General features: G+C 29.6%; 1 protein-coding gene across 1 annotated transcript in view; it reads left to right on the forward strand.

Annotated features, from left to right (window-relative positions):
• Window positions 1-13629, forward strand: part of blo (bloated) — a gene marked incomplete at its 3' end in the record, with an annotated part of 354695 nt that overhangs the window by 2410 nt on the left and 338656 nt on the right. Inside the window, 1 exon segment of the mRNA XM_075309344.1 lies at window positions 6406-7341.

The following is a 13629-nucleotide window of genomic DNA, read 5'->3' on the forward strand; positions in this document are numbered from 1 at the left end:
GTAATTATATTTTGACAAAATTTCCTAAAGACATAAAATGTTGACAAAATTTTCTATAGAAATAAAAGTTTGACCAATTTTTCTATAGAAATAAATTTTTGACAAAATTTTATATAGAAATTATATTTTGACAAAATTTCCTAAAGATATAAGATGTTGACAAAATTTCCTAAAGACATAAAATTTTGACAAAATTTTCTATAGAAATAACTCTTTGACAAAATTTTGTATAGAAATTATATTTTTAACAAAATTTCCTAAAGATATAAGATGTTGACAAAATTTTCTATAGAAATAAAATTTTGACAAAATTTTCTATAGAAATATAAAATTTTGCAAAATTTTCTATGACAATAAAATTTTGGTAGATTATTTTTTGCTCGAGTGGCAATCGTGAGTTTTCTGTAATTGGGAATCGGTTTATTTGTGGGCTATATATAATATGGATCGATACGGACCAATTTTGGCATGGTTGTTATCGTCCATACACTAGCGAAATGTACCAAATTTCAACCGGATCGGATGAATTTTGCTCCTCCAAGAGGCTATATATAATTATGAACCGATATTGACAAATTTTTGCATGGTTGTTAGAGACCACATACTAACACGAGGTACGAATTTCAACCGGATCCGATGAATTTTTCTCCTCCAAGAGGCTCCGGAGGTCACCGATATGGACCAATTTTGGCGTGGTTATTAGAGACCATATACCAACATCATGTACCAAATTTCAGCCGGATCAGATGAAATTTGCTTCTCTTTGAGGTTCCGCAAGTCAAATCGGGGGATCCGTTCTTATAGGGGCTATACGTAAACGTGAACCGATATGGCCGGATCGGATGAAATTTGCTTCTCTTTGAGGATCCGCAAGCCAAATCTGGCGATCGGTTTATATGGGGACTATATATAATTATGAACCGATATGGACCAATTTTTGCATGATTTTTAGAGACCATATACTAACACCATGTACCAAATTTCAGCCGGATCAGATGAAATTTGCTTCTCTTTGAGGTTTCGCAAGTCAAATCGGGGGATCCGTTTTTATAGGGGCTAAACGTAAACGTGAACCGATATGGCCCATTTGCAGTACCATCCAATCTACATCAATAACAACTACTGGTGCCAAGTTTCAAGTCAATAGCTTGTTTCATGCCGAAGTTAGCGTGCTTTCAACAGACGGACGGATGAACGCACGGACGGACATGCTTAGATCGACTCAGAATTTCACCACGACCCAGTATATATATATACTTTATGCGGCCTTAGAGCAATATTTCCATGTGTTACAAACGGAATGACAAAGTTAATATACCCCCATCCTATGGTGGAGAGTGTATGATAACGGGGGAATATTTTTGATTAGATTCAAAAATCAAAAAAGGGGGCAAAGTATTGCCTGATTATTCCACATTTTTTTTTATTTTTCAATTAAATAAATAGGACACCCAATTGTGATATATATGTTTGATTAATGATTATAGCAAATGTAAACTATTCATTTGACCTGCCTTATATTACCTCCTCTGCATCAATAACATAAGGCGCCAATGCTCCAGTTATTTTTTTTTCGTTACTAATGCAACCTACTCATATTTATAACATTGGATTATTACGAGATTTAATATCGAGTTATACTCAATGATGTGAATATTATTTTTTATTAGCAAAATTCATTTGCCATAGAAGGCGATAATAACCTATCCATAGTCCCAATATGTTTGCCAAATCTGGCTAAGAGTTATATAAAATGAATCACAGGATTAACCTACAAACAGGTGATGACGAAAGTCTACACTTGGGTAGGGAAATATAATCAAAGCACATGTGTTCAAACTGTATAATGGAAGAGTTTCCAAGGGAAAAAATTTTGTTAAGCCAAATAATTTTTAATTGCAATTGTTGTCAATTACGTTTATTTTTCAACCAAGAAATTTGTTCATTTAATTTATTTTACATGCACTGAAAAAAATATTGACCTAATATGGAAAATTATGCAACTTAAATTTTAGGAATCGAAAATTACCCAAAGTTAAGGACAAAATTCTTTAAAATAATGACATTTTAAATAAATGAAAGTTTATAATCCTTGCTTCCAAATTTTTTTCATTAAATTTAGGACACAAATCTTGAATTTTTGCGTCTCTTTTCTGAAGTTGTAGATCTTTGAAGTAAGGCAAATGTTCCTTAAAATAAAGAAAAACATTTTTAATTTAAAGAAATCGTCTTTAACTCAACTGACATATTGCATTTTAAATCGCTTCAAATATAGGCTAAGACTTATTTTAAGTATTTGCTCTTTGGTGTAAAGTTTTTTTTTTTTTTTAACATTAAGAAAACTGTTTTTACTTTGAAGTACCTGTCATAATTTGGATTTTAAATTGGAATTTGTTTGTACGTAAATACCTTTATTAATATATCGCAAAACGAGGATAAAAATTCGATGAATGAAATTTGTATCTTATTTAAATTTTATTTATCCTAGATTTAAGGCCAGGGAGGTCCGTCAAAGAAGCCGCATCTTTGGCTCGGAATCAATACCAAAATCCTTAAGGGAAAGTTAAAATCCAAGTAAACTTTTTTTGAGTGTGAAATTATTTTACTTATATGTGGAAATCACGCTAACTTCCGAACGAAACAAGATTTCGACTTGAAACTTGGCACAAGTAGTTGTTATTGATGTGGGTCGAATGGTATTGTAAATGGGCCATATCGGTCCACTTTTACGTATAGCCCCCATATAAACCGACGCTCAGATTTGACCTCCAGAGCTTCATGGATGATCAAAATTCATCCGATTCGGCTGAAATTTGGTGCGTGGTGTTAGTATGGCGTCTAATAACCATGCAAAAATTGGTCCACATCGATCCATAATTATATATAGCCTACATATAAACCGATCCCCAGATTTGACCTCCGGAGCCTCATGGATGACCAAAATTCATCCGATTCGGCTGAAATTTGGTGCGTGGTGTTAGTATATGGTCTCTAACAACCATGCAGGAATTGGTCCATATCGGTCCCTAATTATATATAGCCCCATATAAATTGATTCTCAGATTTGACCTCCGGAGCCCCTTGGAAGAGCAAAAATCGCCAGATCCGGTTAAAATTTGATACGTGGTGTTGGTATATGGTCTCCAACAACCAGGCAAAAATTGATCCATACTGGTCTTAATTATATATAAACCCAATTTAAACCGATCCTAACATTTGAACTCTTGGAGGAGCAAACTTCATCCGATCCGGTTGAAAGTTGGTACGTGGTAAAATTTGGTTCAATGCGCTAGTATATGGCCGCTAACAACCATACCAACATTGGTTCATATCGGTCTATAGTTATATATAGCCGATCCCCAAAAAAAAATCTACCAAAATTTTATTTCTATAGAAAATTTTTGTCAAAATGTTATTACTATACAAAATTTTGCCAGATTTTATTTCTATAGAAAATTTTGTCAAAATTTTATTTCTATAGAAAATTTTGTCTAAATTTTATTACTATAAAAAATTTTGTCAAGATTTTATTTCTACAGAAAATTTAGTTAAAATTTTATTGCTATATAAAATTTTGTCAAAATTTAATTGCTATAGAAAATTTTGTCAAAATTTTATTTTTATAGAAAATTTTGTCAAAATTTTATTGCTATAGAAAATTTTGTCAAAATTTTATTGCTATAGAAAATTTTATCAAACTGAATTATATACGTATTTAATCGGCCTTTTTTATTTATTATATCCCCCGTATGGACTAACTTACAATTGAGAAGACGGTGTTAAAAAGTTTTAAGATACCTTGCCATCGGCAAGTGTTACCGCAACTGCAAGCAATTCGATTGTGGATGACAGTCTTTAGTACAAGTTTCCTGATTTGAGTTCTTGAACATCTACACCCAAAGCAAAAATAATTTCCTTCGGAACACAATTTTAGACAAACAAAATTCCCCTGTACTGTATGTTTTTTTTTTTTAAAGAGCAAATAAAACCGATTTTATGATAAATAAAACAAAATAATAAAATAAAAAATATCACTCAAAGATTGTCTCTGATATTTTTAAGTTTATTTTTATTTAAAGAAACATTTTTTATCGTCAATAGAGAATTTTGTTTGTCTACAATTTTGTTCATCAGAGAAGAAAACTCTGCTTTCCGTGTATATGACTGCATTCTTATCGTAGATGTCTGTATTTTAAAAGTTAGATGTATTTCAGGACATAGCCCCTGTTAGGCGGATTAATTTTTAATTCAAATTTCTTCAATCACACATATTATAGTTTGAATCACCAAATTCAATTAAAAAATTAATTGATCTAATTTGAAAATTAATTGAAAAATTAAAACTTTGGTGATTGATTTTTGTTTTGAAAAAAATCTGTTTGTTAAATCAATTAAATTTTTAATTGAAATTTTTTTTAAATACAATTCAAATTATAGTTTCGAAAAATATTGGTGATATTTTTTTCGGTGTAAAGGGATGTTGAGATATAAAGTTAGACGGACTTTGAAACGGTCCAACATCTTTCTAATTTCGGACTAGGGATACAAAAGTCGAAAATCGACATATCGGTTAATCGACTTTTTGTCAAATCTTTATATTTTTAAGTTTAACTTTTGATATTTTTGAAAATCGATTCAAATCGACTTTTAGTTTTTAATATAGACTCAAGTTGACCTATTGCCTTTTTGATGTTCATCCAAATCGGGTAAATGACTTTTAACGAAAATGTCGATATTGGTTGAAAAGGGAATATATGCAATATTAAGAAGGAACCGCAGTTCAAAAAGCTGAAAATTACGGAAAGTCGGTTTTTCAAAATTTAAAAAAAAATCGAATTGTCGAAATATAAACTTTTTCAATTTTTCAATGGGTCGAAAACAACTTTTTCAAATTACCAAAATGTCGCAAAACAAAAAAATTCGACTTTTCCAAATTTTCAAGATATTGAAACGCCGAAAAGTCGACTTTGAGTTTGAGAACGATCACGATGTCAGGCTGATTGTAAATATATATATTCGTCTCATTAGGGGTAGAAAAATATTTCGTTTGTTAAACATTGATATTACTTAATTACCCAGCAAAAAAATAGTGAAAATGTACTTTTAGGATCCGGAAGTGGTGCCAAATTGGCGAAGAAGCGATGAATTTAACATGGGCTTGTCATAGGATGAAAGTCCAGCATTTCAACAGCCGTTGCATTGAATTTGCATCATTTCTTAAGGGGTGATCCGAATTCAGTTTTTGGATGTGAATTGAAAAAAAAAAATTGATATTTTGACAAATAAATATTTTTTATAAGTTTTTATGATTTTTAATGCATTATAACACTTGTCTGAAACAATTGACCTCTAATATTTTCAAAAATTTGTACCATTTTATTAGTTCTTACTCTGTTTTTAACTTACTTCAAAGAAAAATAGTTAAAATTACCCATTAAAAATATTAAAAAACTGGGTTTTTTGCTGGGTAGTAATGCGAAATTATAATGCTCATACCAAGCTCAAATTGAATGCTTTGTGAGTTTTAACATCAACAAATGCCTGGATTAATAATTATATAGATGTTATCTAAATTAGGAAAATAGTTATACTAATTAATGAAATACAGTTGAATGTGCTTTTATATTAAATACCTTTCCACTCTCTATCTCTCTGGTGAATAAGAATATGTAGAATTATTCGGTTTAAGCGGAAAAGAAGATTCTCCACATTTAGAAAAAGTCTAAAACGCCAACTTTTCCAGATTGTAAAAATGTTAAAAAGTCGACTTTTGCTAGAAAATTTGTTCATTGATAATGGTAATAGGTTGCGTATGATTATTAAACATTGATATTACTTAATTAGTAATGTCAATTAGTAACACTCATACGCAACCAAGCCAAAATTTAATGCATCATAGGATTTAGCATCAATAGTAAGGCTTGTATTAATAATTATGTAGATTTTTTCCTAAATTAGAAAAAAAATTGTGTTAATTAATATTTCAATCCCTACATGATGCTGATTGAGAATATATGTGGTCGCAAATATGTATTCGTTTCATTCTATGGTAGAAAAAAAACTTGTCATTGGTAATGGATTGCGTATGATTATTAAAAATTTATATTAATTAATTAATAATGCCAATTAGTAACACTCATACGCAACCAAGCCCAAATTTTAATGCTTATGAGTTTTAGCATTAACAAATTATATAAATATTACTTCAAATAGGGAAATAATTATATTAATTAAATATAATTGATTGTGATTTTATATTAAAGACCTTACTCAGTATTTTTATACTTTTGTTTGTTTCTCCTACTTGTTAGCCTGATAACGAAACAAGTTTCTTAATATTGTTTGTCCATAAAGGTCAAATAATAATATTTAATTATAAATATATAATTTTTCTCCTATTTTTAGATAACTGGGAAAGGATACACTGAAAATATAAACATAAAATTTATGGACAAATTGAGTTTTATAAACGGAAAAACGGAAATTACCAAAAAAGTTTGTAAAAAATTTAAAAGTGAAAATAAGTCGGACTACCAAAATATAAAAATTGGAAAAATTATATAACTGAAATTATATTGAATTGCTAAGATCAAAAAATTTAATAAAATCAATAAAATTTTTATTTTACAAAGTGCCGTTATAATTTTGTATTTTGTGAAAGAAAAAAAATCGAAAAAAATAATCTAAACGACAACAAATACGAAAAGATTTTAATTTGTCAACAAATGGAATATATACTCACTTCGTAAACAAAACAAATAAATATTCTCATTATAATAGACAACAAGAAATAAACATAAAAAATAAACAAAGTGAAAAAATCTCATTCAAAGTCACATTAATATAAAAAGCCAAGCAGCTAATGTGACCATTAAACCATCATAACAAATTAAAATTGAAAACCTGAAAGAAAAAAACAAACATAAAAATTAAATAAATTTTCTAAACCATAAAAGAAAATTAGATATTTCGAAGCTACCGAGTAAGAAGCAAATGTAATTAAATATTAAAAAATAGCCAATAAAGTGCAAAAGGGCAATAATACATTGTTTTGGAATAGAAATAAAAATTGATGAATTAAAAAAATAAAACTACAAATACAAATAATACTAGTGTTTTATAAATTCAAACTAAAACCAATTTGAATAAAAGTGAATAAAAAATGCAATAAAATTGTTATCAATTGTTGCGAAGTGGCAAAAAATATAAATTTAGTTGTAACACTCCAGTATCCAATTGTAATTGAATAAAGTCAACAGACCAGAAAAACTACATTTAACAACTGTTTAAATAACATTATTGTCATTGCAAAAAAGGAAATAACCAAACTAAACGGAAAAGGTGAGTTTAAATAATAAATTTACATTTTTTTTTGCATTTATATAGAAATTGAGTTGTATTTGTTTTTTATTACATAAATATAGATAGAAAATTTACAAATGTGTAGGAAAAGCTCTAAACTTTTATTAAAGAAATAAAAAAAATTGTAATTGTAGTTTTTGTTTCTAATTAATTTCTCTAAAAATTAATACTAAATTGTAAGCTGGTCCATACGGGGTATACATTAAACAAAAAAATCCGATTAAATACGTATATAATTCAGTTTGACAAAATTCTCTATAGAATTAAAATTTTGACAAAATTTTCTATAGAAATAAAATTTTGGCAAAATTTTCTATAGAAATAAAATTTTGGCAAAATTTTCTATAGAAATAAAATTTTGACAAAATTTTCTATAGAAATAAAATTTTGACAAAATTGTCTATAGAAATAAAATTTTGACAAAATTTTCTATAGAAATAAAAATTAGACAAAGTTTTCTAAAGAAATAAAATTTTGAAAAGTTTTCTATAGTAATACAATTTTGACAAAACTTTGTATAGAAATAAAATGTTGGTAGATTTGTTTTGGCAATATGAAGTGATTGGCGATCGGCTATATATAACTATAGACCGATAAGGACCAATTGTTGCATGGCTGTTAGCGGCCATATAGTGGCCGCTAACAGCCAACCGAATGGAATGATTTTTGCTCCGGAGGTCAAATCTGTGGATCAGTTTATATGGGGGCTATATATAATTATAAACCGATATGGACCAATTCCTGCATGGTTGTTAGAGACCATATACTAACATCACGTACCAAATTTTAACCGAATCGGATGAATTTTGCTCTTCCAATGGGCTCCGGAGTTCAAATTTGGGGATCGGTTTATATGGGGGATATATATAGTTATGTACCGATTTCGACCAATTTTTGCATTGGTGTTTGAGGCCATATATTAACGCCACGTACCAAATTTCAACTGAATCAGAAGAATTTTGGTCTTCCAAGAGGTTCCGGAGGTCAAATCTGGGGATGGGTTTATATGGGGGCTATATATAATTATGGACTGATTTCGACCAATTTTTGCATTGGTGTTTGAGGCCATATATTAACGCCACGTACCAAATTTCAACTGAATCAGAAGAATTTTGGTCTTCCAAGAGGTTCCGGAGGTCAAATCTGGTTATCGGTTTATATGGGGATTATAAATATGGACCGATGTGGACCAATTTTTGCATGGTCATTAGAGACCATATACTAACACCATGTACCAAATTTTAGCCGGGTCGGATGGAATTTGCTTCTCTTAGAGGCTCCGCAAGCCAAATCGGGGGATCGGTTTATATGGGGGCTATATATAATTATTGACCGATGTGGACCAATTTTTGCATAGTGGCTAGAGACCATATTCCAACACCATGTACCAAGTTTCAGGCGCATAGGATGAAATTTGCTTCTCTTAGAGGCTCCGCAAGCCAAATCGGGGGATCGGTTAATATGGGGACTATATATAATTATGGACCGATGTGGACCAATTTTTGCATGGTTGTTAGAGACCATATACAAACACCACGTACCAAATTTCAAACGGATCGGATGAATTTTGCTCCTCCAAGAGGATACAGAGTTCAACTCTGGGGATCAGTTTATATGGGGGCTATATATAATTATGGACTGATTTCGACCAATTTTTGCATTGGTGTTTGAGGCCATATATTAAGGCCATGTACCAAATTTCAACTGAATCAGAAGATATTTGGTCTTCCAAGAGGTTCCGGAGGTCAAATCTTGTGATCGGTTTATATGGGGGTTATATATAAATATGGACCGATGTGAACCAATTTTTGCATGGTTATTAGAGACCATATACTAACACCATGTACCAAATTTTAGCCGGGTTGGATGAAGTTTGCTTCTCTTTTAGGCTCCGCAAGCCAAATCTGGGGATCGGTTTATATGGGGGCTATATATAATTATGGACCGATGTGGACCATGGTTGTCAGAGACCATATACTAACACCATGTACAAAATTTCAGCCTGATCGGATGAAATTTGCTTCTCTTAGAGGATCGGCAAGCCAAATTTGGGGGTCCGTTTATATGGGGGCTATACGTAAAAGTGGACCGATATGGCCCAGTTGCAATACCATCCGACCTACATCAATAGCAACTAGTTGTGCCAAGTTTCAAGTCGATAGCTTGTTTCGTTCGGAAGTTAGCGTGATTTCAACAGATGGACGGACGGACATGCTTAGATCGACTCAGAATTTCACCAAGACCCAGAATATATATACTTTATGGGGTCTTAGAGCAATATTTCGATGTGTTACAAACGGAATGACAAAGTTAATATACCCCAATGCTATGGTGGAGGGTATAAAAATGGGATTAAATTTAGATATAACTCCCATATATATGTATCGCCCGATTTCGACAAAAAGGTTCACATTGCGCTTTTTTCACTAACTGATCTTCATCAAATTTGGCACAGTGTAATCTTATTCACCATCGTTTAAGTGTGCAAAATTTGATCGAAATCGGTTCAGATTTAGGTATAGCTCGCATATATATGTATTGCCCGATTTTGAAAAATTTGGCCATTAAATCCTTAATTATTAATCGATCTTAGTCAAATTTAGCACAAGGTAACCTTCTGTGGTATCAACCAAACCTGAAAAATATCATTCAAATCGCTTCAGATTTAGATTCATATATATATGTATCGCCCGATTTTCAAAAATGTCGGCCTTATAGCCTTTTTTTTACCGTACTGCTCATTGTAGAAATAACTTTTTGACAAAATTTTCTATAGAAATAAAATTTTGATAACATTTTCTATAAAAATAATATTATGACAAAATTTTCTATAGAAAAAAAAAATTGGCAAAATTTTCTATAGAAATAAAATTTTGATAAAATGTTCTATAGAAATAAAATTTGATAAGATTTTATATAGAAATAAAATTTGATAAAATTTTAAAAAATTAAAATTTTGACAAAATTTTCTAATTTAATTAAATTTTGACAAAATTTTCTATAAAAATAAAATTTGATAAAATTTTCTATAGAAATTAAATGTTGACAAAATTTTCTATAGATATAAAATTTGTCAAAATTTTTTATAGGAATAAAATTTGGCAAAATTTTCTATAGAAATAAAATTTTGACAAAATTTTCTATGGAAATAAAATTTGATAGAATTGTCTACAGAAATAAAATTTGATAAAATTTTCTACAGAAATAAAATTTGATAAATTTAAAAAAAAAATTAAATTTTGACAAAATTTTCTATAGAAATAAAATGTTGACAAAATTTTCTATAGATATAAAATTTGTCAAAATTTTTTATAGGAAGAAAATTTGGCAAAATTTTCTATAGAAATAAAATTTTGATAAAATTTTCTATAGAAATAAAATTTTGATAAATTTTTCTATAGAAATAAAATTTGATAAAATTTTAAAAAATTAAAATTTTGACAAAATTTTCTAATTTAATTAAATTTTGACAAAATTTTCTATAAAAATAAAATTTGATAAAATTTTCTATAGACATTAAATTTTGACAAAATTTTCTATAGAAATAAAATGTTGACAGAATTTTCTATAGATATAAAATTTGTCAAAATTTTTTATAGGAATAAAATTTGGCAAAATTTTCTATAGAAATAAAATTTTAACAAAATTTTCTATGGAAATAAAATTTGATAGAATTGTCTATAGAAATAAAATTTGATAAAATTTTCTACAGAAATAAAATTTGATAAATTTAAAAAAAAATTAAATTTTGACAAAATTTTCTATAGAAATAAAATTTGACAAAATTTTCTATAGAAATAAAATGTTGGCAAAATCTTCTATAGAAATAAAATTTTGCAATATAAGATATTTTTGTTTGATAGTTTTTTGGTAGAATTTTCTCCAAATTAAGGTAGATTTATTTTGACTCAATTGGCAACCATATCAATCCCTTGGGATTTTGTGCCTAGGGCATTTTGTTTTTTATACCCTGTGCAACACTGTGGAACAGGGTATTATAAGTTAGTGCATATGTTTGCAACACCCAGAAGGAGACGAAATAGACACATGGTGTCTTTGGCAATAATGCTCAGGGTGGGTCCCTGAGTCCATATAGCCATGTCCGTCCGTCTGTGAACACATTTTTGTGATCAAAGTCTAGGTCGCAGTTTAAGTCCCATCGCATCCACATTTGACACAAGTTCCTGTTTTGGGTCAGAATAGAACCCTATTGATTTTGGGAGAAATCGGTTTAGATTTAGATATAGCTCCCACATATATCTTTCGCCCGATATGCACTTATATGGACCCAGAAGCCAGAGTTTTATTCTGATGTGCTTGAAATTTTGCACAAACATAACACTTGGTCGTATAGTCAAGTGTGCAAAATTTGAATCAAATCGGTTCAGATTTAGATATAGCTCCCATATATATCTTTCGCCCTATATGGCCCCACAAGCCAGAGTTTTACCCTAATTTGCTTGAAATTTTGCACCAGAAGAACAATAAGTACTATAGTCAGGTGTGCCAAATTTGATTGAAATCGGTTCAAATTGAGATATAGCTCTCATATACATCTTTCGCCCGATATAGACTTATATGGCCCCAGAATCCAGAGTTTTACCCCAATTTGGTTGAAATTTTGCACTAGGAGTACAATTAGTAGTGTAGTCAAGGGTGCTAAATTTTATTGAAATAGGTTCAGATTTAGATTTAACTCCCATATATATTTTTCGCCCGATTTTCCGTCATATGACCACAGAGTTCAAAGTTGTAGTCCGATTTACGTGAAATTTTGCACAGGGAGTAGAATTAAAATACTAAGTATGTACGTCAAATTTGGTTGAAATCGGTTCAGATTTTTATAGCTTCCGTATATATGCTTTTCCGATTTGGGCAAAAATGACCAAAATACCCACAATTTGCCTTTATTTCTAATACATATCTATCGACCGATAAATCATAAATACACTTTTGCGAAGTTGCCTCAAAATTGGTTCAGATTAAAATGTTTCCCATATTTTTTACTAACATAGTGTACCATCCCAGGGCATTAGCCAACTTTAATTTTAAGTTTATAGATTATAAATTTTGTTCAGATGGAGTCAGATTTAAATGACAAAAACCTTTATATATAACACCCAAAACATTTGAAGGATTTGATACAGTATCGAAAATGTGGATTTACAAAGTGGTGCAGGGTATAATATAGTCGGCCCCGCCCGACTTTAGACTTTCCTTACTTGTTTTTATTAAAATTTCATTATTTTACAGAAATTTGTCCTTAATGTTGTGTAAATTGTGCATCCTAAAATTTAGTTTGCATAATATTTTATATCACGTAAATATCTTTTCAGTGTAGGCAGATATGTATTTTGAAGACTTTGAGAGTATGTTAATTTTTTATATGAAATTTATATTTCTCTATGATTTATTTCTCAATTGAATATTTGGGATATAGTTCTTTTCTTTCATTTGTGGCCAGCTAACAAAGTGGCACAAATATAGAAATTAATATTAATATTGTTTTTTTTTCAAACTATGATAAATACAAAAGATATCTCTATAAGATATTTTATATTAACACACTAAAGAATTTTTAATTTCTATCATTGATGAGCGTTAATGACGACCACTATGGTGAATGAGCCATAGCATAAAATTTTCAGTAAAACTAATATTATTTTTGGTTTCATTGATTTTGCCAATATTTATTTATTCATTCATAAATAGAACGTAAGATAATTGGTTTTGCATGCTTGTAATTATATGAATTCTTGTGAAGAAGAGAAGTGGGAGTGGTATGGTTTCCGTTCAGTATCATTATTCTTTAGTCATTATCTTCTTTTTGTTATTAGAAATTTGTGTTGCCTTATTATAAAGATGTTTAATTTGGCTATATATTGGCAAATGGAAGTTTAATTTTGTGATAATAGAATAAAAGAGGATGATTCTTCTATTGAGTGTATTATCGATTCAACTTCTGTTTAAATCTAGTGTTAAGTCCAACGGAAATATTTAGAAATTGCCAATATTAATTTTCTTCGTTTTTTTTCAAATTCCCTCTACATTGCTCTTTTATAACTTTCTTTATGGAACAGCTGGAAGATGATACATAAAACTAGGTTAAATTTTATTACTTCCTTTAAATTTCACACATTTTTAATATTTCTTATGGGTTATTTCAAATTGACCTGGAAAAATCAATACTCTTCATTTCTATGGGTATTAGAGGTGTTTGTTGTGATCTAAAATGAAAATTTTAATCTTATGGGGAAGATAGTGATT

This window comes from Haematobia irritans, chromosome 5, assembly GCF_050003625.1.
Source record: "Haematobia irritans isolate KBUSLIRL chromosome 5, ASM5000362v1, whole genome shotgun sequence".
Classification (NCBI taxonomy): domain Eukaryota; kingdom Metazoa; phylum Arthropoda; class Insecta; order Diptera; family Muscidae; genus Haematobia; species Haematobia irritans.